Below are 24638 nucleotides of genomic sequence, written 5' to 3'. Positions count from 1 at the left end.
CCTATTCTTTTTTTTCTTTTTCTTTTTTTTGTAAGGAAGATTGGCCCTGAGCTAACACCATCTATTTTGTATGTGAGACACCACCACAGCATGGCTTGATGAGCAGTATGTAGGTCCATGCCTGGGATCCAAACCCATGAACCCTGGGCTGCTGAAGCAGAGCGCAGAAACTTAACCACTATGCCATTGGGCTCACTGGGCTGGCATATTTTTTTAATGGAGTCTTCTGAATTTTTACTTTATCTTTTTTATGGCTAGTACTTTTAGTGTTCTGCTTAGGAAGTCTCTACAAATATTTTATCTTACATTTTCTTTTATACACTTTATAATTTTAACTTGTATATTTAGGCCTGTGATCCATATATAATTAATTTTCCCATTTGGTGTGAGGTAGGAGTTGAGATTCATTTTTCCCCGCAATTATTATCTGGTTGTTGCAGTACTATTCGTTGAAAGATTTTCCTTTCTTAATTAAATAGTTTTGGCACCTTTGTTGAAAGTCAGTTGATTGTATAAGTGGAGGTCAAGTGTTGGACCATTGATTTATTTGCCTATCCTTACTCTAATACCACATGTCTGGATTACTGTGGTTTAATAATCTTTAGGCCTTCAACTTTGTTCTCTTTGCAAGTTTGCTCTGACTATTCTAGATCCTTTGCATTATCATGAAAATTTTAGAATCAGTTTGTCGGCTTTCACAAAAACACTCACTGGGATTTTGATTGTGACTGCATTGAAGCTATAGATAAGTTGTTAATAGCTTGAGCCTCGTAATAGACATGAACAAACTGAAGCTCAGAGAGCCATGGAATTTAGAATACTAGAGCTGAAAAAGACATTGGATAAATCACAGTATTCTGCAGTGGTTTTTTCACCTTGTTGCACACTGGAATCACCTGGGGATTTTTAAACAACACAGATATGACTCCCACCCTGAGATATTCTGATTTAATGGGTCTGGGCATGCAACCTGGACATCAGGACTTTTAAAAGCTCTCCTGGTGATTCTAATGTGCAGCAAACTTTGGAAGCCATAGGTTTAGTGCTCAAATTTGTAGATGTGGAAATTGAGGCCCAGAAATTATAAGTGAGCTGCCTAAATTTATAAAACTTACAAATTGACTCCCTCTAAACCTACCGCTCTTCGCATAATGTCATATGAATGTTCCCAAAAAATTATGTAAACCGCAAAACAACCACCACCGCAGCTCCCAACCAAAACTAAATAACTGCCACTTTCTTGCCAGCAGAGAATGTTATCTAGCTCTTTGTGTCATACTGAGCAAAGTTCTAGATACGAATTTCCTCAGGGAAGTAACAGAGAAGTAATAAAGTGGGGGACGATTTAGAGAAATAACACAGGCATTAGGACCAGGTGTGTTATTCTAGCCCTGGATGCCAAGTCAATAGCTATCTTTGTGTTGTCAATTTTCAAGCTATTAAAACAAAAGACCATTCGGAGAAACACTACGAAGCCTGAAGTTCTTATGCTTCTTGGGTAAAAACACAGAATATCTGATAATATTACTAATTTCAGTATTAGCAATTTCTATTTAAATTTCTTTTAAAGAAAAGTGCCTTTAAACATCACAGGAAAAAGAACATTGCTCAGCATGCACATTTATTTCCTCTCTCTAGGAGATTCAACATCCTTCCGTTAGGAAAGTAGAAATTACAAAACAATAGATAGGAAAACTGATGTTATACAATTATTAGTTCTTTAAATTGAGTATAGTAGCATTTGTAGTGCCTCTTTTTCCAGCATAAGATTTTTTAAGCTCCTTGCGGGCAGAAACCATGCTTTTCTTACGTGATGTGCTCTCATTAGCATGGTGCAGGGCACACAGAGGCTGTCGAATGGTGTTCAATTGAACTATCCCACTGAAGAAGAAATACTAAGGGCCACATTAAAATGTCTTTAACAAAACTCTTAGAGTTTTTACTTTAACCATCAGACACTGTTCATTTCAAAGCTTTAAAACAATCCCTGCTAAGTGGATCTTTCACCTTTAAGCTTCATGTTGAACATCTTTCAAAATATATGTCATAGTTTCACAATTTTTCTCATTTCAAGGCAGTTCAAGACAAAAGAAGACGGTTCCAATATACCTATTCAGTTAGGAGATTTGGGCTTTTATAAATTGTTCATGATTATTTGTGTTTTGTCATAAGGCATTTTTCAGGCTGTCTTTCAAGTTGCCTATTGGTCATCAACTCTCAGAATTACTGTTGTCAATAAATAACCCATCCTCTAGTTTTTGAAATAGAACTAGTTTGAAAAAAATTCTGGTGATGTGCCAGAAGTATATTTGGAATCAGTGTGCATATTCCTAAAGCAATAGTAATTTTTCTGAACTGGAGCTGTATGTGGGGTCCACCCTCAAAGCTATCCTGTTTGGACTGGGCCAAATGAAGAAAGAGGAGGCATGAGGTCAGCAACATTCTGAAGTTTACTTTTGGGACGATAGAGGATAAAATGAGTCTACAAACAGAAATTTCTTTCTGTTATTTTTATCTCCCAGATTAGAGGAGAAAATCATGATGGAATAAACATGTACTTAATACCTAATTTGGGGATTTTGGAAAATTTAGATCCAAGGGGATGACTGAGAGGGGGTGAGTGAGGGAGGGGGATGGGACAGCAGAGGAGGAAAGGTTCCTTGGGAGCCATCTTGCCAGAACCAGAATTGTATTTCACCGTGGTTATCTTTAAGAATGCTAGAGACGTTGGCAAAGAAGCATTTAGGTGAGATAAGGTTTCAGCATGAGATATAAGCTGCTTTGATCATTTTGATACTGCTGTGGATGGGTAATTCAAAGTGGCTTTTATTGGGAATTGCTTTTAAAAAGTCATTGATTAATAATAAAGAGCCAGTTTATCTCTTGATATTTGCTCAATAAATGATTACTCTCTTAAGAGAGCAAAGCTTTTTCAAACCCCCCTTATCAGACATGTTGACACACAGAGTGGGTATCATCTCCTGCTCTTATTGGTAGAGTGGTATATTGAAAAGTGTGAGGATGTCACTGACAGTGACATCACTGTCTCAAGTTATTAGAAACACTACAGATCTTACAACTTGGTAGTCTCTTCCATAAAAATTTACCTACACTGCTAGCTTTCAGGCTTTAATCAAATCACTCTGTCACTTCCTTGGATCTACCATTTGGGCTAAAAATATAATTCTGTGACAGTAAGGCATATTTTTAAAACTCAAACTCTGAAGGATTGCAGCTCAGTTCTAAAGCAGTGTGTGCTTTGGAGTTAGCCATATTTGGGTTTGATTCTCGTCCTGTTACTTATTATCGTGAGACTTTGGACACAATTCTTTGAACTTTAATGTCATCCTCTGTAAAACGTAGATATGAATACTTACTTCTCAGACTCACTGTGAGGATTACCTAAGAAAATGTACATCTAGCACCCAGGACAGTGCTGGCACATAGTAGGCACTCAATACATGAGAGCTACTGCTATTATTATTATACTATCATTATCATTATTGTTATTATTCTACTACTACAGGATAACTGTAGGTCAATGAATGAACAAGAAGTGGTCTTAAATAAAAACAAAGAACTTATAAGACATCTTGCAAATCAAATTTGTAGAATTTGGAATTGTAAATTCCTATACTTTTCATTACCAAAGTTTCTCTAGGAAATGCTTAGTCATTACTGAAGAATGAAGTGAAAGTTACTTTAATTATTAATATTGAGTCAAATAGGTATTTTATTACCGAGTTCTATTGAATGTTGAGTGACAATCAGGATTAAGTAAAAAATATGACTTTTTGACTCTTAAGAATAAAAAAATTCTGGAACTGACTACTGAATTTAGATTTGTTCCTGGAGAATTTCAAGAAGAGAATCAACAATGGTCTATAAAAATCTTTAAACAAGAACATTCCAGGTTGAGGGAACAGCAAATGCAAAGACCCTAAGGCTGAAATGAGCATGACATATTCAAGTCAGAGAACAGAAGCTGTTCGGCTGGAGTGGAGTGAATGAGGACAAGCAGCAGGGGCTGAGGTTGGAGGGGCAGGAGAGGCTTGGTCATGATGAATATTTTGGCCATGGCAAGGAATCTGGATTTTATTCAAAGTGTTCCAGGAAGCCACTGAAAGTTTCTATGCCAAGGAGGGGCAAGCTCTGATTTCTGTTTTAAATGATTACTCTGATTTCTGCCAGAGTGGAATCTGGGCTGTAAAAGGTCAAGAGTGGAAGCGGAGCCACCAGCCAGGAGGCTGTTCCGGGGTCCAGGGAAAGGATGATGGTGGCAAGGACTACCTGCCTTGTGAGCAGGCCTCTCTTTCCCTGGGGTGACCACCTCCTTCCAAGCTAGCAATTCTGTAGTGTTTCTCCCCTTCCTGTATCTCTGGAGGCTGAGCAGGATGAGGAAAAGCCTGTACATCAAGTCTGCAGCCCTGTCTGCTTCTTGCTGGTCCTCATGGCAACTACATGGGCCTGGCTCTGGGCACACTGCCCTGTCTCAAGCTTCTTGGAGCTCCCCTAGAGGAGCCCCACTACCATGGAGCCCAGGAGACTCTGCTAACCAGAACTGTCCCTCTTGGTCTATAAGCAGACTGGGGCGTGCATGCCCACTGGGCTCTTTGGGTGCCCTACTTTGTTTACGTGGACTCAGCTCAAGCATGGACATGCTAGTAAAAAAGCTTTCAATGGCTTATTAAAAGTGGGAGAAAAGACTCCAAAAGATTTTTGGACACCAGATAGCTCTTCTTAAATAGAGCTTGATGAGTTAAGTGTAAATGAATCAGAAACATGTGTATTGGATTTATCTTTGCAGGCACATTGCTTTAAAAATGAAAGGCAGAGGTTAGGGGAATGAGAGAAAGCATGGCTGAGCTTTGTAAGGACCTGAATGAGAACTTCACAGAATGGAGGGCCCCAAACATGGTGAGATTTTCCCTGCTCTAATGTCTTTCATCCCCAGATCATGAGAGCTGCTTGATAAATGTGGTATTCTGCTGCATTTTCCTTGCAACACTGTGTTCCTGATATTCCTTGTTTCCTTGCCAGAGGCCTTATGCTGTGGGTGAAAACTATGCTTTGCAAAAGCACTTTTGCCTTAAACATCCTAAGAAGTTCACAGACTTTATTCTCATGGGACCCAGGCTTCTGGTGGCAAGAATTGACTCTAGGCTGTTTTTTAGGCTGTGCTGCAGCCTTGTGCACTTGAGAGAGGGCACTGGCTTGGCGCCATTCAGGAATCCACACCAGCTCCATGATCTCAAGCAAGAGGTAGTTACAATATCTCAACCTTCGTTTTCTCATCTGTAAAATGGGGACAACTCCTTATCTTATCTACTTCTAAAAGCTGTTTTGGAGGGCTTCATAAACTGCAAAGCATATTTAAATAAAATGGCGGTTTATGAATGTGCCAGAAGTTTGTGAATGGCTTTAAAATGGTACATCCAACTTATGTGGAAGTAATATGTGGTAGAGAGGGCAGTGAAATGAATTTGTGTTCTTATCTTTTATGCTGAGAGGCGTGAAGATGTAATCTAAGTTAGAATGAGAATTAAGGACGAGTTCAAAATCAGCATCTCTTCCTGCCCATATCATATGGCAGTCCATGACTTAGAATCCTACAGTTTGAGAACATGGAGAACATCTTGTTAATCTCTTTATTTTACACTTGAGGAATCTGAGGCCCAAAGGGGAAAATGACAGGCTCAGGGTCACGTAATTACTTCACTAAAAGTGCTGTGATGCCTGTGGTTGAGAGAATAAGGTCCATTCTCAGCAGTGGGATTGTCACAAGGTGTGGTGTTCTGTTATTTGTAAAGAATTTTCTGAGCATCTTGTATTTTTATTTATTTTTTCCATCTCTAGAGCTTAGCACAGTTCCTGGTATGCAATAGATATTCAATAAAATTTTGCAGAATGAGTAAATGAGTGAAGAGTGCCAGGTAGGAGAGGGAGGAATAGAAAATAAAAAGAAACATGATTCCTGTCCTGGAGGGGCTTACAGTCCAGTTGTGGAGACAAGATGTATATGAAAAAAACTTGAAACATTGAAAGAGAGAGCAAAGTGATACAATTTAAGTAATTGTAGTAAAATGAAATAAGCCTTTTTTTTTAAAGAAAAGCAGAGTTTTAAGCAAAATAGGATAATTTATGCCTCCAAAACAAATGAGACATATGTTGGTATTCGTGTGGTAAATCTGAAGTTTTTCTCTGTCATTAAGCCATCCTGAGTAAGTGGGCCCATGACTCAAGCTGGGCAATTACTCCAGGGCAACACTCTGATTTCAGCTCTTGATACAGGGATGAGCATGTGACATTGTAAACGGGGCTGGCCACAGAACTTCCATATTATTTGTTATGTGAATTATAGAGACAGAGGGCCTTTCTTCCTTTTGGATTGTTAGTCTTCAGCACGTACACTTTGGAGTAGTCGGTGGTCTTCTTTCCCTGTATGCAGAGAGATACTAAGAATGATGTCAATGGACAGTCAGAAGTGGAGTCAAGATGAGAAAGAAGCAGATATGATGACTTAACTTAAGTCCCTGGATTCAACCACACCTTAAGTCTACCCTTGGATTCCCAGTTACATGAGCCAATAAATTCTTTTTCTCCAAAAGAATTTCTGTCACTTTTATTGAAAAAAGTTGAATACAATTCTTAAGGAGCTCTGAAGTTCTGCTAGTATGGGGTAGGGAAGCCGTGTGAGTTGATGAAGATGAATGGATTATTTGTGGAAGTCAGTGGTGTTTGAAAGCTCTCAGCATCTGGAGAAGGAGTTTAGGGTTGAGTGCTGATTCATGAAGCAGAGTTGACAGTCACCTCTGGTCTTATCTGGGAAGCAGGAGAGGCCACCCCTCCACCTCCACACTGACCCAGTATCACCTCTACTCACTGGCCCCAGTACCTGAAAGATCCACCACTGGAATCCACTATTTGGATTAAGTCAGAAGTTCTCAAAGTGTGTGTTCCTCTGAGTACCACACTTGTGTGTTCAAATACACTTATTTTCTTTACTTCAGGACTTTTTAGATTTAGTTCTCTTAATATTCTTTGAGAATCTCCAAGAGACAGCTGTAATATATAATATTTCCTAACCTTTTTGTTCAAAGAACTCTTTGTTTTCCTTTGTTTGGAGGAGACTCTCATAAGAACATCCTTTGATAGGCCTTGAGTTAAGGAATCATTTCCTTAGAAGACCCCAGCAAAGTAACTTATTGCTTGGGGAAAGTAACATTATTTTAACCTCTCTTCATTCTACAATGCATTGGAGGTGCAGAGGTGAGAAGAGTGGGAATGCACGGCAAAGAGAAAAAGAATAGAGTATTGAAAAGAGGAGGAGGAAAGAAGAAGAGAAGTGATGACAGCTGAGTGAAAGACTAGGCTCTGAACTTCCTGGTAACCAGGGCAGAAAGGAGAAGGAATCATGCAGAGTCCTTTTCCTAAATTAAGGAACCACTTCTCTAGTACTCTTTAGTTTTATGGCCCTAATTACCTCCCAAAAGCAAGCAAAAATGGTTAATTGGGAGAGACAAAGAATTTTTTTTCTTTTTGGCACTGAATCCTAAGAAAAAGTTGATCACATGGCTCCTTGTATAAGGAGCATTGAATAATATAATGGATGGTCTTCAACAGTGAATTTACAAAAGACACAGAAACATCCTTCACGTGGCTGTTTCATCTATTAACATTCAACAAAAACCAAGGACACAGTATGAGATCACAGCTCTTTGTAGGAATATCTGCAGTGAACTGAGGTCATGTAGCCTGACACATTGCTTAGGTGATCTCAATTCACACAATGATAGATAGGGCTTAGGGACTCTCGAGAGGGTAGCTGATAAGTTAACCCAAGGGAAACCACTAATGGGCACAGAGTAGGTTATTACCTTAGTCAACTGCTACTGGAAACAGCAGAGAATAGGGTCTTGAGGGAAAGGTATGTCAGGCAGGGTCACTTTGAAAGTATGAGGAGGAGACAGAAGGGTGAGGGAGAGAAGGGGAAAGCAGGATGGAAGGGCTCAGGTGGAAGCAGCATATAGACTCATGATGATTCAGCAAGGATGTGTCTTGGAGGCCAAAAAATTAGATTCAAATGTGGGTAAAATTCTCAGAGACCAGATGGCCTAAGAAAGTGCTGGTACAACAAGGCCTAGCTCTGAGGCCCCAATCAGAAATGGAAGGAATGATGTAAAGCCCAGGCTTTCAAATGATTGTATTTCCAAATGGAAGAAACCCTCAACACTTGGATAAAGTGTTATTTATGGAGACTCAAGCGCAATTGAAAAATGTCAAGAAAACTAAATTCCATTGTTCACCAATTAGAAAAGTTCTATACTCCAGTTGTTCCAGAGAAAAGCCAGTAACTGGAGACTCCTCGTGGTTACAACATTTAGTTTTGTTTTTCCCTCCCCCATCAAATATTGTGCCCTTTCATTGGTTACTTTGCATATACAGTCCTACGCTTGACCTCACAGATTGTGATGGCCCTGTTCAGGTTTGGCAAATCCCTAGCTGCAGAGTTAAAACTCAGATTTTATTAAACATTGCACTATTCTTGGGTAGTGCAATGTTGCTCCATTCTTGGGTTTCTTCTCAGAATATCAGAGAATATGTGGGAATCTAATTCCCACAAAATATATTAGCTGTGTCAGCATCTATTTATTTATTTTTAATAATATTAAACTTGCATGGAAAGGGAGATGTGGGGCAGAGAAAGAAGGAATAGAAACTGCTCAGAGTGGCTCTGGTTTAGACGGGGAGATCAGAGAAAAGTGCTAGAAGTATGTGATGATAGGGCCAGAACTTGAGGGCCAGGGGGAGGCTTTTGAGGAGGGTAATGCTATTTAGTCCCCAAAATGAAGTTTTTGTAGAGAGGAGAGGAGAGTAGTAATAAGTTTTATGGGTCCCAAATGAGAGGAACCATAGAAGATAGACTATGAGTGATGGAAGGGAGTTTTGAGGCCATCTCATTAACTGCCCAGTCTAGTCACTTACAAATGAGAAAACTGAAGCCCAAGTAGACTGTCATTTTTCTAAGATCAGATAGTGGCAGAGCTAAGGTTGGAATCTAAGCCTCTGGACTCCCAGTTCAGTGCTCTATTTGCTACATCATGTCGAAGGGTTGCAAGTGTGGGAGAGAGCTGTTTTCCTGAGAACTGCATTGACTTTCAGGGACTGAAGAGCGCAGGGAAGATTGGATATTCTTGGGAAATTTCCCCAAATCAACAGAAAAAGAAGGGAGAAGAGTGTATGGAGACTGAAAACTTTTTGAATTTTGCTTCCAGTGTCTTAATGAGCTCCTGAAAACCAGAGTTTTTGGAAAATACCAAGAATCCTCTAAGTTTGGGAGGTCTAAGAGGCAAAGTAGGTTCATGATGCATGAAAAACACCCGTGCCAGGCCAGGCAGGCATGCAGCCAGCAGACCAGGCTGTTCATATTTCAGGAAAAGGGCAGTGACATCGATGGAATCCTTCTGCAGAGGAAAAGAGGCTCCACATATTGAATAAGTTACACAGTTCAGCTTCTTTACAGACATCTCAAATCCACAGTGGTCACTTGACCTCACTGTGTGGCTTTCTCCTCATGGAGCTGACCCACATTTACCAACCTTCTCACAGCAGAGACGCTTTTTTCCCAGAGTGCCCCGGCATCTTTCTATGGCTATAATTTGTGGACAGCTCCTATGGGAACCTGGGTCCTTATCACCATTCTTAGTGAGGCTCCAGCACTGCCTGTCTGGAGGGGGAAAAAAGTACCCCACAAAACACTGTCCCTCCTTTTTTCTTGTCCTCTTTGATCTCTTACAAACTGTAATGTCACACAACAGTAGCCTCGGAGGTCAGACTTTCATTGTTGGTTGGTCCCTCCAAGGAGTCTTTAAGTGGAGAACCGTTGGAATCCCTTTGGGCTGGAGGCTAAGGCACAACAGCCAGTATCAGAGGGCCTATGACAAATGGGAATGGTGTCAAGGGACACTGTTCAAATAAACAGTTGGATGCTTGGAAGTACAGCCTGAAGACCTCAGATCTTTCTCTCCTCTCTGGTTTTTTTTTCTCCCAAAACAGAAGATTAAGTTTGCTGTGAACATGAGCTGATGAAAAGAATTCAAATAGTGCTTTGAATAGGACCCCGGTCAGACCCACAGGAGAGCTACAAATTGCTTTTGGAGACACCAGTCTCCCTTTACAGAAAGTTAGCATAAAGCCCACATATCTTCTTTCTATAAGGTACTAACTTGTAAATTAACCTTTAATGGTGTATAAATGATGTTCTGAAAGAACTGCTTATGCAGCTATATTTATGATCTAGAAAATTGCAAATATTTACAAGATTATAGGTGTTAATGGTCTGTCAAAAATGTTTGTATATTGTACATACATTAAACCCTGGTTTCAGACCACCCTGGTATAAAAGACCACCACTCTCTAGTCCCATATAGTGTTTCACTTTGATTCCATATATGCCAATCCCTATAATTAGCCTGTTCCCTAATATAGATCAAGTCCACTTTATAGGGAATTCTCCCGATAGTTTTCATTTCGTTTAAATCCAGTACCCAGGGCGCCTATGTAAACTGTTTGCTAAATGGCCCAGGATGGCCAATCGATCTTATGTCAGCCCTTTGGAGGCTCCTGGGCAATGGCCTGTGAACTTGTTCGTCTTGTTTCTGAGTGGGCCTCACTGCAGGGCCTAAGTGCCCCTGGTTTGAATTGCTTTCTTGGAATAAAATTAAGCATATATGTATGTTCCCATGACTCAGCCTCTCTGCTGAGGTTTGGTCATTCAAGCACTGAATATACATAAGCCAGAGACATAATTCATTTTGAAGAGTGGCTTATTGTTACAACAGCACCTTAACTCCAGTGCTTGACAAGAGGAAAGGACATCAGGCAAAAGGAGGCCATCTCCTTTCTCCTGTAATTGTTAATCCTTCCTGGGGCTCCTTTCTCTGAACGATCTGTGTTGCTGTTCCATGACGGAGTGCAGCAGGAAGAAAAAGCAAAAGGGTCACAGGTTGTTTTGAAATGGTTCTTCCATCCTAGGTTTACTGTCTCATTTTCACATTTTCATTAATGTCAAATTGTTTCCACGGCTGTCTCAAGATGATCGGTCTCCGGAGCCATTTGCCAGAGCCGTGTCTGCTTTGCAGAAATTTAGAGAGCAAGCTTATTTTCACATGTTACCAAAGGAGCTGCCTTCCCACCTACTCTGAGAGAAACACACAGGAATATGTTTGTTGAAGTCTTCACATGAAAAGATTACCTTTTGAATTTTTATATAGATCTTCAAATAATCATTCCTTCTCACTTCATTCCCCCTTCAAAACAGAGCAAGGAAATAATAAAATCAATTTTCCCTTAAGCCCTTTAACGAGCCCTGACGACAAACACTTAATTTTCTTGAAAATAAAATAGGTGTTTGGGTGGCTGCGACGGATTGAAACCATTGAAGTCTCTGCAGAGGTCTTAAATGGAGCTGACCGGATGGCTTCAGGCCTGAAATGGGGAGAAAATGCAACCAGAGTGAGGGGAGAAGCTCGTGATCGCTCTAAGGAATCAGAAACTCTGTGATGGGGAGACACAACTCTGTGTTGACCCCACTGTTCTCTTCAGCCTCTCTCTGAGATGATTCTCAGAGTTATCAAATCTTTTGACTTGCCTAATATTTGGGAAAGATTTGTTAAAATAATTTTAGGATTCTTGGAGGGCTTAGACCTAGAGAATTCCACTGGAGATGTTCTGGAAATCTCTCAACCTTGAAACACCTATCAGACTCACTAGGTTAATGATTCCCTATCTAGGACCCTGGCTTCTTAGGGACCCTTGCATGGAGAAATGGGCTTCCCAATGTGTCAGAAATACTCACTGGAGTTATAGAATTACCTGGCTTCAGACTGCAAAGGAGAGCTAAAATGTATTTCTTTTAACTCAAATTCTATCGACTCTGTATGTTTATCTTGGTTTTCTTACAATGGCAGTTTTTGATTAATAATAAAATTATGAAATTATTTCTCAACAATTGCATCTGTTGTATGGACCATATCTTTCAAAATATGACTGGAGAAAATATGGAGGAGAGAAAGATAAGGTCAGTGGAGGTGAAAAATGAAGAACCACTGGTTTAGAGGGGCTCTGTGCAGGCTACGGGGTATAAGGTCACCCCTTGTTTTATTCAGGTACCAAATGAGGAAATCAGAAAGTAAACACGAGATGCAGATGCCAGTTAGGGACAGATTCCAATCTCTGTTCAATTGTCTTTTATATTTATCTAGGAAAGCAAATGGCTGAACAGCCAGATGTACTGTACTTGCATGCTCTCCAAAAAGGGGACTAAGTTAACTTTCTGTCTTACTCAGGAAGTGATCCTCTTTAAGATGGAAGCTTAAAATTAGGAAGTGACCTGGGCACTCGGCAGATGAAGCTGGACCCTGACTGTTCCTCCCTGTTGTTTAAGAGGAAGCAGCCTGAAATAGTCACACAAACAGCCATGCGTCTGCTCTGCCTGGTGAGGCTGGCAGGGCCTGGGAGGGATTCATCAATTGTTTCAAACTATTTTTTTTTTAACGTTATGGGTTTGGCAAAACCCCAGGCATACTTTACCAAGTGCTTTTCTCCTTCATTTTTTAATCCCATGTGTATTTCAAATGCAATCCGTATGTTACTGATTCATTTACACTTAACTCATCAAAAATGCTGGTTGGGATGAATTAGGCGATGCCCAAGGAGAAGTATGGTCCTCCTTTAAAGAAGATGTTAGGAAACTTTCTCTGCCTCACTCCCATTTGCCAAATGTAGTTCAAAGTGAATTGGCACCCCCGCCCTGCCCCACAACCACCACCAATTTTTAATAACACTAGAAAAGCCAATTCCAAGGAGCACTAAATTTGGAGAAATTCTTCATGCCACTCTCCCTCGTTTAAAAATCCTTGTGTATTTTAAGGGAAATCTAATCCATATGTTTCTGATTCATTTACACTTAAATCATTAAAATGTTGTTTTGAACAAGCCACTTGGTGAACAGAAATGAGTGTGAGCCGCCTTTTTTTTATTATTTCTTCAAGCTCTTTTCTGCAAAACAGGAAGTCACATTGGGAAAGTCGAATATCCAAGAGTTTAAATTTGGTATGATAATTCTTAGGCCACCACGGTTTAGATAAATCTACTTTTGGCTATCCTCACATGAAACCCAGAGCAGCGCTCTGCTTGGATGGCAGATGAATGCTCATAATTGCAGGTAATCAGCTAAATTGCATCTGTGAGTAAGTTACTTCCTTTAAGTAATTTGAACGGAGCGTTTGTGCATATGTGTGTGTGATACCAAATCTTTCGGACCCTAAATATACCTGGTGAGGTGGGACTGAAAAAAGGAATTGCATGCTGAGAAACAGCAGAGGATCGAGATGAAGCAGTTTATATATTTGCCACAATCATTAATGGGAAACACAAGGGTTGTACTCTTCTTTAACTAGGCCTAGTTAAAGACTCGTTAAGGTCGTTGAACCAGTGTCATCATGCTCACTGACAAACTAGAGGGGCAAATTGTTACCATCTCCTTTTTCTCCTCTGTAATAATAGATGCTGGTGGGCTTCACTCTCTTTTTTTTATCCTTTTTGTCTCCCTTCCTGGATTGGTATAAATAGTATAAAGTATACTGGGAACGTTTACCTTTTCCAAACTTTTCATTTTACACAGGAGGAAACAGAAGTCCAAGAGTTAGTGACAAAACTGGAACTAGGATAGAGAAAGTTGGACTCCTAAAGTCAAATTGTTGTCTAGTGGTTAAAAATGAGGACTTGTGAAAGATGTTTGAATACTGACTCCACCACGTAATACTTGGTGATTTAGGCCTGTTACTTAACCTTCTTGCTGTGTCTTTGTTCCCTCAAAAATGGAGATGATAATAGTACCTATATTATAGAGCTGATGTGAAGATTACATAAGATACTCCATGTAACAGTGTCTGGATAAAATAAATACTCAACAAATCATAGCTGATATTATTTCTATTCCTGTATGCAGTCACTCTATATGGCTAATACTTTGGAAATTTCATCAGGGCAAAAGAATGGGCCTACCATTTTATGAACAAAGAGACTGGTGGTAGCTACAGTGAGCCCAATAATTTGTATATTTTCTAAAGATCTCTCTCTCTACCAGCTCTTTATTCCAAATCCCGCCCAGTTCTGCATCCAGCTTCACAGCAGAAAGCACATGAGGTCAGCACTTTCCTGACATGGAACTGTGAACAAAACCCTCACATCCTCTGGCAATGTGAAAGCAAAATGGAGATGATTTAGAGGGAAAAAATAGCATCACAGCAAGCATTTGTTAATGTTATTGTTTTCACATCTACAGCCTAGTGTTGTCTTTAAAACATGATTTGTAAGCCACAGTAGGACATTATCATTTCTAGTTTGGACTGTGGGTTACAAAAGTTCCTAAAAGTTCACCTATCAGGTAAAGCCATCTGAATCCCATTAGAACTATGGGATGGAGATTTCATGGCAAATAAAAACACTATATCATTTTAACAAAATCATCATGTGCAAGTGAGCACAGTGGCAAGAAAAAGTTAAATTTGCAAGGCCTTACCCAGCTCTTCTTACTCTGGCTAAAATTCTAAACTTCTGGAAGGGAACTTCAGTAGCAACGTCATCACTCTGCTATAGAAGCTGGGGTTAGTGTCTATATATTTTCATACCTTAGATTGAGGAATTACTGTAGTGAGGTTTCCAGGGTAGCATTTGAAGAGGGTCAAGGCAAGCAGCTGACAAAGTGCTCTCAGAAGAGGGGATTTGGGGGAGGCAAGGAGAAGGCAGATGAGATAATCAGTGCGTGTTTCCCCTTTGATTCCAAAATCCCCTCCTGGAGCTCCAAACGCTGCTTGAGAAAACCTATGGCAATTGGTTTTCTAGATCCAGAGTGACGCATCCTTTAATATTAATTCCTTAAATTGTCCAAAGGAAACTGTGGCTATGCCTGTTTCCACGGTGCCAAACATCTGGATGAAGGTTGAGACAAGGGAGTCCCCTAAATAGTCCCCGTGTCCTCATTTGCTTGTGGCCTGGAGGGTTGGTGACTGTGAGTAAATTGGCAAGGTTTCTGAAGAGGGCATCATCCAGGGAGAGAAGCTGAGACTCCAAGTGGAGGGTTTTACACACTGTTGGAAAATGCTCCAAGAATTTCATCTGGGTGTCTGTAGGCCCTGAGCCTGCAGGATTTACCCTCTTTTTCCAGAGTTGTGAGCAAAGGAGAGACTGTTAATATTTATGAGCCAGTGAATAAATCAGTGGTGTAGCATGCTGCGTTAATGCGGCCCTGTTGTTTGTATTCCATCTGCATCCAGAGGCAAGGAACAGAGGAAACCCGAAGGTCCCTATTGGCTCTAAGATTCAAGAGTCTCTGACCATTATCACAGCTTTCTAGTGCCAGCTTTTCCTAGTAGAAAACTGACATCTCTACCCCAAGGACCACTGCATTATGGCCGTCATCATCATCATCACCATCATCAACATAAAGCTATTGAGTGCTTACTATATCCAGGCACCAAACCAAGGGCTTTAAGTTATCATTGCATTAAATTGACAATAACCCTTTAAAATTGGTACCATCACAATCTCCTACTTATAAATCAGGATCCCAAGACTAATTGAGTTGACCAAGCCAACAAGATAGCAAGTGACAGAGCTAGAACTTGACCTCAAAGCCTATGATGTTGATCAGTATGCAGTTAGGTAATCCAGGCCTAACTTGAATGACTGAATGAATAAATAAACAAATAATTACAAAGGCCCATTCTGATTTGACTCACTTCAGTGACTCTTGATAATCTTGGAAGATAGTATTTTTTGGCAAAAGACTTAGACTTAGGTTTGAATTCCAGATTCGTTACTTTCTAGATGGATGGCCTTAGGCAGTAGTTACCTCTCTGAGCTTAATTTTAGATCTGTAAAATAGGGATAATATTAACCACTCTGTAGTTATTATTAAGGTTCTTATATATAATATGTAGTGTGCCTGGTTTTTAATCATTTTAAATGTTTATATTAATTGATAATCCCATGTGGCATAAACCTACTTTTCAAGAAAGATAACTATAGACAGGTAGCAGTCAAGGGAAGGTGGTACATTTTCTGCCCCCTCACCTCCTACCAGTCTTAAACCTTCAGAATGTGATCCTCCCCTTCTTCTACTCTTTCCTCCCAGTTCTCAGCCTCAAATAATGAAAAAGCAAACCTGATGAATTTCCGCCTCCTTTGATAAGCAGAGATCTAGAGGAGGGAAGGCTTGTATCTGCTAAGAGAAAAATGTCTGGGGTTTTGAGAGACTAAAAGAAATATTGCATTTTTCTTATTTTTTAATTTGCAAATAATTATTTCCTTCCAAGCTCACAAATAATGGATTAAAAACAATACTCCTCTACTCCGTAATAAAATGGCGTGACTTGAGTCTTTGAAAATATTTTCATTAATCTTTTCCAACTCCTACCAGGCTGTTCTCAGACAGACTCTTGCACTGACAATTTATGTTGCTGGACAATGAAGGAATTCAGAATGGAAAGAGCCACTCTTTGGGCAGGTCTCAGCTCTTGACGCTCTTTCTTCAGGAAGAATTATTATCTACTAATTTTTCTCCATAGTAAATTTGCATTTCTTACATAAAGGCCTATTATCAGAATGTGAAGGCTTAACCAGTAATGAGAAAGTGTAACCAAGTTACCCAAATATTTTAGACTAGATTGTCTTGAAAGTCTAAAATTTAACAAGCTTGTGTAAAAGCTGTGTGATATACAACAGTCCAGTGAAAAGTTGACCAATTTACAAAGCATGATTGGGTTACACTTACCACACTGACCTTCTTGTTTTATAAGCAGGCTACTTTTTCACTGGGGTAACATGTAGATTAAATTTCCATTAGGAATTAGCCACTTTTAAATTTATACAATTAATTTTGCTTTGTGGGGGGACCAAGGAAAAGGTGGAAATGCACTCTTTTCTCTTTATAAGTATGTTTTTCACAAGGAATATCCCCTTCCACACCTCCTGAGCTAATGGGAGTAGTGAGTATCCTTTTCTGGGGCAAGTGTCTGTGTTTGGTGGATTGCATTGGCAGAAAGAGCTGAATCCTACATCCAAGGCATTTGGAGCTATGCTGTGACTCAAGAGCAGGAAGCCTGAGAAAAGCTGGACTTACTTCCCATCTCTACTCTTTCTGTACCAGATGGCACCAATATTCTTTCCAGTATATTCTGTAGCTCCAAGCTCAAGTTTTGCAGAGACACAGCCACCAGTTGTGACCAGCTACCTCCAACAAAACATCATCAATGCAGGGCTGGCTTAAAAGAGAATCATTGAATCCAATGGTCGCAGTTAAGGGTAGGCTAGAACCCAGGATTTACTTTCCTAGCTGCTTATCTCCCTCACCTTCACACACCCTGCTGTGGGTGTTCATTGCCTTTCACTCTTCACTGTTCCTTTCCCCAATCCTCTCTGGCAACAGTCATTTAAGCCTTAATGTTGATGGGTTTCAGAGGCAGGACTGGTCTGGTGGCTGGAGGCAGGATGTACAGAAAGTGGTAAAGGAGGAGGGTCCTTTGTGTCTGAGAGTTGCCATATACTGGCAATGATAGCCACAGTATTGGCCTCTTCCCTGCCAAAGTACATGCCCCCAACTCCTTTACTGGTCTCCTTCCTCACCATGTCTTCTCCCACTTCCCAGGTCAGGGACCTGGGGCTCATGCTCTCAGTGTCCTCTCTTAATCTCTGCCTTTGTCTTGTGAGGGTTCCACCCCAGAGGCTCTGAGATCAGTGGGCTTGGGTGCAGTCTGGACCCTGGGCATTTTCAAAGTTGCCCTGGTGATTCTGATGTGCAGCAGGGGTTGAGAAGCTCTGCCATAGAGGAATTAGTTAGGGTGTTAGGGAAATCAGGCTGCATGCAGTCCAGAGGAAAACAGATACTGGAGATAGAACCAAGGGAAAGGAACTATCTGGAAGTCCTGGCTGTGGTGAAGGAGTATAGTCACTCATGTGAGCTGGTTAACACAGAGACAATATATTAAGAGCACATTTCGTGTAACTTTCATTTGATAAATACACTAACTTTGGTTCATGAATGCCCAGGCTCCTGTTGGCCATGTAGCACTGTCTCATAGCCATAACTTTAAAATTAGTGAAAACATTCACATCTTGCACTCTCCTAGGAGCTGGAGTGCTTCAAATACTATAAATTACCAGTTACCTGTGTTCATGGTGGAGATGGGACAGTGGTTTAGGAATCCCAACGTGCTGAAGAATTATTATATTTGTCTTTATTCCTCTGAACGTTTTCTGTTACATGTTTTGGTAAAATGTTCTGATTTTCATGAAAGACTACTGATTTAGCATTAGAAAAATTTTCAGCAATACTGAATATATACTCTCCAATTTCTTGACAGAACATATAACCTTATGACTTTGGATGTTCCATTGCTCAGTCCTTATTAAAAATTCACTTTTAAGAAATAATATTCAATAGAACTTGCCCAGAAGATGTGAAGATAACATGTAGATGTTTAGAATGGTCTGGGCACACAGTGAGAGGCCAACTAAAGTAAATTATTTGTTATTCCTCTAGGTGGTTTAAATGTTATTCCTGGATGAATCCAGACCCTCAGGGAGCTGTGTGGATGGACTGCAGTGTTATGGTGTCTTGTCCAGATGCTTTCACTGTCCTGGGCATTGCATTCCCTCTGGTCTCCATGAAGAATGACTTAAGAACCACTCTGCTGAAAGTTACTGTTGAATCGATAGTAGCAATGTATTTTTTGAGGACCCACAGGAGAACTTTCATTGAGGCCTCAAGGCCATCAGCGGTGGTATTTCTCCTGAGAATCCAGATTTTTTAAAAAAATATAAAGGCTTTAATTTTTTAAGAACAGTTTTAGGTTCATAACAAAATTGAGAGGAAGGCATAGCGATTTCCCATTTACCCCCTGCCCCCACACATAAATAGCCTCCCCTATTACTAACATCCGCCAACAAAGTGGTACGTTTGTTACAATCGATGAACCTGCAATGACACATCATTATCACATTATCAAAGTCCATAATTTACATTAGGATTCATTCTTGGTGTTGTATAGTCTATGAGTTTGGACAAATGTATAATGTCCATCAATATAGTATCATATAGAGTATTTTCACTGCCTTAAAAGTCCTCTGTGCTTCAATTATTCATCCCTTCCTCCCTCCCCAACTCCTGGCAACCACTGATCTTTTTAGTCTCTGCACAGTTTTTCCTTTTCCAGAATATCATATATTTGCAATCACACAGTATGTAACCTTTTCAGATTCTAATTGTTTTTAAAACAATCGGATTCAGATGATTTCTATCTGATGCCTACCATGACTTTTGTTTCCTTCCTTCCTGGCTGCTGGGAAGTACAACATTAGTTGGTGACCCAGTTTTAGTAGCCATGTAGAGTATTATGAGTGCATTTAATCTACTGAAGTAACCTCTTGTTTCACCTACTTTTTCTCACCTCCTCTTTCTCACTGCAGACTCCTTCAATTATTATTTTTATCTTATGATACTGTATGTACTTAAACTTAAAAAAAAAACAACTTTGAAGAGGTGGGAGGATAATAAATAATCAAACAAGTAAATGCAGTTGGCCTAAGAATACATTTAAATAATTCTTTTGCAGATTTACTGCCCTAATTTTTTTTTTTAATGAAATGAGCATAATAACAAGAGTTTCAGTCTTGGTTCCATCATTGGTTAGCTGTGTAACGTTGGAGAAGCCACTTTATCTCACAGGCCTTCTGTTTCTCTATTTATAGGGTGAAGAGGTGGAAATATACAATTTTTAAAGTCCCTTGCAGTGGTGACAACCTTGGATGTATAAAAAAGTTAGCATTCTCTGAGCATATATCATCAACTCACAAAGGTATTGAACGGCAGATGGAAGCCAGCTTGTGAGCCTGTGTTCTGTGATTATACCACAGAGCATAAAATTCACAAGGAAATACTTGACAGCTAATTGCCCTGAGCCAGCTTGGTATCTTCCCTCAAGGAGTTTACACTCTAATGGATGTTCCTGAAATTCATTCTCAATATCCCAAAAAGTGGGCATGTAGTAAGCATTTAATAAATATTTGTTGAGTAAATAAATGAAGGGAATGAATGAATGAATAAATACATTCTGGAGTAGCTTCTCAAATTTTGGATTTTTTTCCTTTCAAATAAATTTTACTTCATTTATTAAAACAGCATTTATGTCCATAAAGATTGCTATGTACATACAAGAGTTATTATTTATTTGGTATAAAGATAAGTCTTGATGTGCATGTGAACTCCCAGTCCCCTGGCTGTAACTTTGTGGTACATACCCTGCTTACTCCCCAACCCCAGAAGTAGGGAAATACTTCTCAAGATTTATAATGAAACTTTGGAAAAAAATATTTCTGGTTATTCTTCCTAATTAGCACCTAAATATCTATCCATAAGTGTTACTGAAATTAAAATTAAATTGTTATGAAAACTTTATGGTGTGAAGAACACCTGTCATTTTTGTTGATAGCAACTTTTTGATAAATAATTTTTTTGTTTGTTTCTGAGGGAATGCTTCAGATCCTTTAGTACATCTTCAAAGGGACCTATAACTCAATACAAAAAGATATAGACCACTGAGTTAGAGACAGATTTGTAACTCAACTCCAACATCTGAAGAGGACTTCTTGGCATTCATTTTATAAGCTATCCTTACCCTTTGCTTCATTTTTTAATTTTTAGTTTCTTAATAGTCATATTCCAGGAATCTTTTATATGGACCCACAATAGCTCTTCCTACAGAAGTTAGGGATACTGGTTACTTTTTTTTTTTCCTTTTAATTCTCCTGATAGAACATGAATTTCCATGTTAGCTTTCAGGTTTCATCTGGGGTGGGAGTCGACACAAAAGGGGTGAGATCAAGTGGGTGGTCTTTAGCATCAAAATAGTCAATGGCAATGAAAACTGTTCAGTTCTGAGATGAATGCCTAATCTGAAAACCTGGACATTGGAGAGAAAACCTTTTGGGCAGTAAGAGATTTATACTCTGCTCATTGCATAACAAAAGTCTTTGCAGATATAAATGCAACAAAGTCAAATGTTGGCTTAATCAGAATGGAAACTGCCCTAAAAACAGAGGCTTCATTTAAAAAAAATCACCACATACCCTTTCACAAGGTTTCATTTATTACCTTACTCCCTGATCACAGATGGTATTTTTGAGAGGCCTCTTGGAAGTTAAAGTTGAAACATTATTTTTCACCGTAACAAAATTATGCAAATCTCCCATATTAAATATCGAGTAAACACAATTTGGCTTTCTTTGGGGAAAAATAACCAACTTTTTTTTTAATTTACAAGGCTATCTTTTTGTATTAACAAGATTGTGTATGGCTCTTGTTTTAAGCAGCTTCAATTGTTTTTCTTTTGGAAAGAGGTGAAGTATAAATACATTCAATAAATAAAATGATGTGTCAGGTTTAGCTTGCCCTCCAATTTTCCTGCATAGGAAAAATTGTTCAAATTGTTCAAAAGTAATAAAGTATCAAGTGATTATCAATGATGGCTTTTCTATTTTAGATACATGATCACACATAATTGTCTATTGTATTTAGAAGGGAAACCCTGGGCTGCATATCATATTCCCTAATCAACTGTTGGCTTCCTGAAGCCCAAGTAACTTAACTCCTGAGGGTACCTATTCTGTTTTCACTTGAGACGAGCTAGAACATGATGTATAGATCTAGTTTGTGTGGCATATTCCAACCCAGTGCTTTAAGGAAAAATACTCTGTGGGCAGAAATTGATATTGATTTATTTGAATAATAATACCAAGCTCCCTAGATTAATGACATAAAAGTTATTTTATATTCCTGGATAGAAACATGTCAAATTAAGGAATGATAAATTCTTGGCAAGCATGCTGTCACTTTCCTTACTACACCCACAGCAGACATTACTAATCAACTCTGCCATTCTTTTCCTGTGTTGAGACTTGGCTTGAAGAGGATTTGAACTACTGTTTCAATAGAGTGTAGTTCACATGCAAGATGAATCTTATTTGCTTGCATTTTGAAGCAGGTAAAATACAGCACAGGGCCTATGGAATGTTGTGAGTAGGTCTATCTCAACACTGCCTGGATTCTAAATAAAGAGTAAAACTGGGTTTTTTGAATCGTAAATTTTCAAAGAACATAGAGAATGGAGGATCTTTGGGTTATGCTGTGTTTTCTGCTCCATTTTTTAGGAGAAAATGGGCCTTCTGTTCCTATGTTGGTGCTGAGGGGGTGTTAAGGGCATGCCAAGCATGAGGGGTTCCAATGGCCTACCCCTTGTTTCAACCACTGTATAAGTATATACAGTAAAATCATTTCACAGAAGCCTTTTTTTTTCTTAGAAAAAATGCTAACGATGGTGTAGCAGAAAATCCAGAAGCACTGGAAGCTGCCCCAGTGATTAAATCTCAGTAAGTACTATGGGACTATTGGCTTTCCATATGGAAAAAAGTAAAATTCCTCTTCTAATTTATCTCCATATGAAAAGCCAGCAGACCCACAGCACTTACTAAACAGCCCACCCTTCCCCACTGATGTCTCAGGCCCTCCTCTTTTATTTCCCAGGGCCCTCTGTGCATCCATTTTTGGGTCCCCTATCCCAGTCCAGTATCTACTTGTTTATCCCCATGACAATGCACACTATCTTAATGACTGCAACTTTATAAGTTAGCTATCTGTTCCTGGCAAGTTTGCCCAACCTTTCCAGAATTGTCCCTTTTCAGAATTGTCCTGGCTAATTTGGAGCTTTTGTTCTTCCATAGAGAGTTTAGAATCAGTTTGTCAAGTTTTGTGAATAATCCTGTTGGTGTTTTGATTGGATTTCCTTTGAATTTACAGATTAGGAGATAATTTACATTTTTATATTGAGACTTTTTGTGCATGAACATGATATATCTGGTCAGTCAGATCTACTGGTAGGTCTTTCAACAATGCTTTCTTCTGAAAATCTCAAGGGTTAGGATGATCTTAACTATAGGTGAGTTACTTGTTTAATGATACCCTGAGCTGTTTAAGCCAGACTGTCTGTGGCTTGGGAATTTTCAGCTGCATTCCATGCTGTTCCCACATGGGAGTGCTCTCCTCACTGTCTCCCACAGTGGGATTAAGTTCCAGCTGTTCACAGTATTGACTTGCTTGAAAATGTACCTTTTTGCTTTCCCTTCAGTGGCTCGCTTCCTCACTTTCTTACATTTCCTGTGATTGCTTCCTAATAAACAACGTATACTTTCATCCTTGCTTCTTGGGAAGGCTTGACAAGTATTAAGTAGATTTCCATGCTGAATGTAATAAACTCTAATTATTAGAACCAAAAAGTAAAAACACTCCACCCCTGGTAACCTCCAAGTAGGGTCATTTGGGGGATGAACATGGCCTTTGGGCCTGATGGATACTTGAATTCCAACTTCCCAATTTTTTTCACTGTATGGCCTTGATAAACCTCTGTCTTCCACCTACATGAAAATAGTAATTTAAGCCTCATAGTATCATTCTAATTATTAAATGACATGTTAACTCTTAGATTCATTCAACAAATATTCATTTCTCTGGGCATAACTTATGTAAGGAACCTAATTAAGTAACTGACACAGACTGTTATACAATAAATGGAAACTATGGGTATTACTGTACACTGACAAATGAGCCGCAGAACAAATCTTGGAAAGCTTGTGACAAACAATGATATTTAGTGGCAGGGACATGCACTTGTCGTAGGTGTTGTGCACCAGGGCTCCTTGTAACTCTGTATCATGGGATGAGCCACTGAAAGCAGACAGACCCGGGTTCAAATACCCAGTGTATTACCTGAATGTCCTTGTTAACTTCTCTGGGACTATCTGTGACATGGTAATAATGGTCCGACATAAAGGACTGTGATGAGGAGCCAATGAGATAATGGACAGGAAGGCCAGGCCCTCAGCCATGTTACTTTTCTTAATCTCCTTTCTCAAGGTCTCCTGGTTGCTGCCTACCAAGTACATTGCATCACTTTCTCCTGACATGATAACATGCCACATCCAAAGGTACCTAGACAGGTCTGATCAGTGGACTCTGTTCTGTTCTAGTCTCTAGCATTGACAGTAGTTAAAAGAGAATAGTGCTTTTTATACATTTAATATGGGCAACTAACAGGACGCTGCTATCCATTATCTAACATGTTTTCTAGAATGTAGCTTCAGAGAAAACATACCGAGGCCAAGTTTGAAGGCAGGGGGAATGTAACAATTCTGTTCAGTCTTTATAAGCAATCTTCAGAAGAGGACAATTAAGTGTGGAAGAAAGAGCATGGGTTTTGGAGTCAGATGGACTTGATTTTAATTTCATTTCTGCTATTTTTAGTTACATATGATGTTGGGAAGAGTACTTCATATCTAACTTTATTCCTTCAGTAAAATGCTGAAACAATCCCATTTTGCAGTGTTATTAGTAAGATTAAATCAGGTAATTAGGAAAAAATGTGTGTACAAAATGCCCAGTTTACTGCCTGATACTTAGTCAATACTCAGTAGTAAACAGTAATAAATGCTATTATGCAGCTTGTGTGTAACTGAAATATTTACTT

At 39.4% G+C, this 24638-nt stretch overlaps 1 protein-coding gene across 5 annotated transcripts in view; it reads right to left on the bottom strand.

Moving 5' to 3' along the window:
• Nucleotides 1–24638, bottom strand: part of ANKFN1 (ankyrin repeat and fibronectin type III domain containing 1) — a 371664-nt gene that overhangs the window by 192043 nt on the left and 154983 nt on the right. The gene's annotated exons all lie outside the window — the stretch shown is intronic.

This window comes from Equus przewalskii, chromosome 10 (assembly GCF_037783145.1).
Source record: "Equus przewalskii isolate Varuska chromosome 10, EquPr2, whole genome shotgun sequence".
NCBI classification, from domain to species: domain Eukaryota; kingdom Metazoa; phylum Chordata; class Mammalia; order Perissodactyla; family Equidae; genus Equus; species Equus przewalskii.
Note: the sequence above shows the minus strand (reverse complement) of the source record. Positions and strands in the feature narration are given on the sequence as shown.